Source organism: Myotis davidii, unplaced genomic scaffold, assembly GCF_000327345.1.
Source record: "Myotis davidii unplaced genomic scaffold, ASM32734v1 scaffold251, whole genome shotgun sequence".
NCBI classification, from domain to species: Eukaryota; Metazoa; Chordata; class Mammalia; order Chiroptera; family Vespertilionidae; genus Myotis; species Myotis davidii.
Genome location: NW_006282378.1, coordinates 973,251 through 978,888, shown reverse-complemented (window position 1 = coordinate 978,888; position 5,638 = coordinate 973,251). Strand labels below are relative to the sequence as shown.

The following is a 5,638-nucleotide window of genomic DNA, read 5'->3' as shown; positions in this document are numbered from 1 at the left end:
CAAAAAAATGAGTTCGCGTGTCACCTCTGACACGCGTGTCATAGGTTCGCCATCACTGAACTAGACTCATTAAGAAAAAAGGAGAGGAACCAAATAAATAAAATCAGAAAAACCAAGAGGAAAAGGGACAATTGACACCACAGAAATACAAAAAATATATATAAGAAAATATTATATGCCAATAAAAATGCCAACAAACTGGACAATCTGAAAGAAAGGAATAAATTCCTAGAAGCATACAATCTTCCAACACTGAATAAGAAACAGAAAATATGATCAGACTGATAACTACCAACAAAATTGAATTAGTAATCAAAGCAAAGAAAAGTCTGGGACCTACGCTGCACAGGTGAATTTACCAAGCATTCAAAGAAAAATTAACACCTATCCTTCTCAAACTATTCCAAAAAAGTTCAACAGGAGGAAAGGCTCCCAAGCTTATTTTACAAGGCCATAATTTATCCTAATTCCAAAACCAGACAGAGACACCACCAAATAACAACAACAACAACACTATCGGCCAATATCCCTAATGAACATAGAAGCAAAAATCCTCAACAAAATATCAGCAAATAAAATTCACCAATACATTAAAAAGATTATACATCAGAATCCAGTGGGGTTTATTTCTGGGATAAAGGTTGGTTTAATATCCGAAAATTAATTAACGTGATATACCACATAAACAAAATGAAAGATAAAAATCGTCTGATCACCACCTCCAGGTCTTCAAACTTCTGTGAGAAGAATAACGTGTGAAAAAAAGACCTGAGTAAATTGAAGAGAAAATGAGAATGTGTCTTTGTCTTCTCTCACTTTCACCAGTTAAGTTTTCAACATCAACAACTGCATTACCAAGAATATTAAGGCATTTTGACATGGGTTCCTCTAAATCTCTTCTCTTAACTCAAATCTCTCTTTTATATTAGTCTTCCTTTCTTTGCCTGTGTAGTCCCTGGGGAACAAGCGTCTGCTCCCATGGCCAACACTAATCTCTCCATCTCTAACTACAGAAGAGCGATGTAGTGGTGTCCTCAGCTGCATATATACTAGTATACATTTCTGCCTCCAGGAAACACTGCCACATTCACAGAGTATAAATCTGAAACTGTTGATGCTTCATAAAATAACACAGATAGATCTCAGTGACACATTTCAAAAGGACACATTCAGTAAAGTGTTCATTAACTCATCACTTAGTGAGCACCTACTTACGTGCCGGGTTTTAGCAGTGAAAATAGAAAGACAGCCAGGCCCTAACCGGTTTGGCTCAGTGGACAGAGCGTCAGCCTGCAGACTGAAGGGTCCCAGGTTCGATTCCGGCCAAGGGCATGTACCTTGGTTGCGGGCACATTCCCAGTAGGGAGTGTGCAGGAGGCAGCTGATCGATGTTTCTCTCTCATTGATGTTTCTAACTCTCTATTCCTCTCCCTTCCTCTCTGTAAAAATTCAATAAAATATATGTTTAAAAAATAAAAATAAAAATAAAAATCATCATTCTCCCCTTAAAAAAAAAAAAAAAAAAGAAAGACAGCCAGGATGCCAAATCTTTGACCAGCTTCTCCTGTTATTATTCTTCCTAGGGCACATTAAAATTTCACAATAAATCATATTCTTTTATATTCTTACTAAGGCATATTTGTCACAAATGACACTATAGGGAAGTGCATACTTGTTCCCAAATAAAATACAGTTTCTTCTTTTGATGATCTGGGCTGGTTAACATGTCCTGTCTACAGTGTTTTTTAGCCAGTCTAACTTAAAGTCTTAGAATGGCTTTTGGGCGTTTTCTATCAGGTCTACTCCAGGAATTTGACAAGCTGTTCTTTTTATTTTTAATGAAATAGTAAAATGAAGAACAGATAGATGATCTTAAGTGTAAGAACCTGTCTTCCTAAGGCCCAGCGTACAATGACTCAAGGAGCTCACTCAATGTAGGCTTTCCTCTGTGCCCATCCCAGCACTGTTGGCTTTTCCTGCTGCTGCTCCAGCCCCATTGGAAATAAGAGAGGAGGGATATAATAATTCCACTGATGACCTTCTTGACAAAACATACCTTGCCTGTTTGATCCACCTGTTGAAAGATACACCTGCTTCTCCTACCTTTTCTCTCCAACATAAACACTGAATCATAGATCCCCAAGAAACTTAAAACAGCGGTTCTCAACCTGTGGGTCGCGACCCTTTGGGGGTCGAACTACCCTTTCACAGGGGTCGCCTAAGACCATCCTGCATATCAGATATTTACATTATGATTGATAACAGTAGCAAAATTACAGTTATGAAGTAGCAACAAAAATAATTTTATGGTTGGGGGTCACAACATGAGGAACTGTATTTAAAGGGCCAGAGGGTTGAGAACCACTGCTTTAAAACGTCTCTAATTTTACTGTAGACTGTTAATTTTTTCTATTATTAGTTGTTTATCCTGCTTTTCATGACCAGCCAGAAAATAAATAACCATATGATAAATAACTAAGAAATCAATATTACATAAAGTCCATCTTTTTCTATGTCTAATGTATCAGAATTTAAATCCAATTAGTAGTCTCACCATTGTTGTCTGGATAGTTTTGAAAGGTTGTCTCCACTTACAGACATTACCCACTTACAAAATACAACTCCAGTCTCTTCCTCTCTCACACACAACTCTGTCCCTATTTTGAAATTATAATTTTCTGCCACAGTTTTTACTGGGAAACCATAAAAACTTTGGAAGCCATGGTTATGAGCTCTTAGGAAATCTTATTTACTTCACAACTGGATGAGTTATCTTCTATCTCCCATTTTAAAAAATGTCAAGTCTGCTACTTGTCCAAAACCTAGACATAGCACTATCAACTTTAAAGCAATTCCTTCCATTTGTAATGTGTTTGTAAGCACAATGTCTACTCTGATCCTCAAAAATCCTTGTGAAGTGAGCAGAGCAGGAAGTACTAACACCATTTTATAGAAGAGCAGTGTGGTGCATGTTCTGGTGAATCTGCCAAACTCCAAATTCTTTCTTCAGTGTAACTGCCTTTATCCCCAATCTATATGGTCTGATCCTCAAAACCCATTTTTGTATAAAAATGATCCCGCTCTGGTCAAGGTTAGCTGAATCAGGAAGTATCCCAACTGGATTACTTTTATCTTCTTAATTAAAAATCTGGAACTGAGACAGAAATAGAGATTGCAGAGAGAAATGTGTAGCAGAAAAAGGAGAAAAAGATAAGAAGTGGGAGAGATGAAATGAAGCTGTCCATGTAGATGGAATTATAACATTACATTTTTTTTAACAGAGATGGGCAAGCAGGTCCTTTATTCCAGCTCCACAAGTGATAAGAAAGAAAGAGAATCGAAGTCTAGGATGGAAAATGCCAGGAGTTCTATTTAGGTGAGGTAAATCTTTGCATCGGCTTTAACGATTGAGGTTTAGCATATATTGTACTTTTTCACCCTTAAGGCCAAGTAATTGGCAACTGTCATACCATGAATGTAAAATATTGATGACAAATTATGATAAAGTAGCCACAGAACTGTCAACAATGTTAAATCTTGGCCTCATTGGATAAAGTGCTTTTATAACATTGTGTGTTTTTAAATATAAATACAAATGATTATGAGTCCTTAAAAAACAGATTACCAAGTCCTCTAATAAAAGATGGTTGAACAGCCCCTACCTGGCTTGGCTCAGTGGATAGAGCGTCAGCCTGTGGACTGAAGGGTCCCAGGTTTGATTTTGGCCAAGGGTGCCGGCAGCCAGGCAGCTTGAAACTAACATGAGGCTTGCTTGCTTCAGTGACGGAGGACTCCCAACATTACCCGCCTGCCGCTGCAGGCCTCTGAGCCTGGAGTTTAGGAAACATTGTAACATATAGAAGTTAAACAAAACCCCAGAAACCAGCTTTAGTCCCAGGCTTCAGCCAGCAGGATTGCAACATTGTAAGCAAAGGCCAGAAACCTACTTTTAGCAGCGGAGGCCTAAGAGCTGGAGCCAAGACTCAGAGCTAAAGCTGGCCCACACACACACACACACACACACACACACACACATACACACATATATATATGGTTGTACAGTAAAGCTGTACATGGTCAGCTACAAAAATGCTTTCCTTTCTCCTGTATTGCTCTGAATGCACTTCTCAAGGCCTGTCAGTGCAGAGAAAGGTGTTGCCAGAGATTAGAGGTATCAGAGTGTGCACTTCCTGGGCCTTCTGTAGAAGTCACAGGAGATGGAGTTGTTATGTCCTGCAGCCTCCATTAGCATTTAATCCTCACCCAATGAGTGAGAATATTTTTTTCATTGATTTTTTTTTAGAGGGAGTGGAAAGGATGGGGGAGGGGAAGAGAGAGAGAAAGAGATAAACATTGATGTGTTAGACTCTAACAGTTAGAGACACATGGATTGGTTGCCTCCTACTTGTGCCCCAACCGGGGGTGGAGGATTAAACCTGCAACCAAGGTACATGCCCCTTTGACCAGGAATTGAACCTGAGACCCTTTGGTCCACGGGCCGATGCTCTAACCACTGAGCAAAACTGGTCAGGGAAAAATCGTATGGTGACCTTTTGATTCATAGGTCAACACTCAACCACTGAGCCACACCAGCCTGGCTCCATTAGCAGTTAAATTATGTGGGCTGTACAGTGAATGTCCTCTAAGGCCATCACTGTAGCCTCCTCTGACTGATCACATGATAGAGGGTGCACCTGTGAGTGCCCATTGGCTCCGACTTGGGACCTTTGGTAAGAATCTCCATTCAGACTGCATGCCCATGAACATGTCCCTAGAATTTGTGAGGACAAGAACCAGAAGAAGCAGATTTGGCGAGGTGGGCGACTTGGTCTGGTCTGCACAGCTGCAGCCACGCGTGTGCGGCTGGCATGGCTGTCTTTTCAGCGTAGAGGTTGGCTTCTTCCTGAAACTTGCCGATAATTTTCCTGTACCTGATTCCTTTGTTGCCAAACCAGTTGGATACCTTGGTCCAGGCATGTCATTGGATGTTCTCCTCTCCTGCTGGGCCAGATGGGTCGATGGTGCCTGCAGGGCTGGGACACTGTGACGCGGTGCTTCTTGGCCAGCTCTTTGGCGTCCTCACTGGGATGGGGTAGCTGAGTAAAAATATTCACTCAGGACTTCTGTGGCCTGTTGACTGAAGTTATGCCTCTTTCGTCCGGCATCAAGGAATCGTGATCTTAAAATCATAACTGCTTCGCAAGGCTTTGTTTGGGCTGCATCTGAATGGAACGAAACATGCCTACAAGCCAACAAGCACCAAGAATTGCCAGCAGCCTCTAAACCACTAGAAGCGAGCAGAGAGGCATGAGATGGACGGACCCTGTGGGGCCTTGATTTCAGACGTCCAGCCCCCAGAGCTGTGAAGAACAAAATTAAGTCACCGTGTTTGTGGTACAGGACCCCTCATTTTATTGGGCTTCACTTTAGGTGCTTCACAGATGTTGCGTGTTGTTACAAATCGAAGGCAAGACCTTTCACCAGCAAAAGGATTATGACTCGCTTTATTGCAAGACACATTTTATTGCGGTGGTGTGGAGCCGCAATATTTCCCAGATGTGCCTGTAATTTGTTATGGCAGCCACAGGAAACTAATAGTGATTAAAAGCATAGGTAAATGTAAAGAATGGAAAGAAAT

General features: G+C 41.0%; 1 pseudogene; it reads right to left on the bottom strand.

The window, feature by feature from the left end:
- Nucleotides 1–4,137: 4,137 nt before the first annotated feature.
- LOC102763544 lies at nucleotides 4,138–5,240 on the bottom strand (annotated as a pseudogene).
- Between the last annotated feature and the right edge of the window lie 398 nt (nucleotides 5,241–5,638).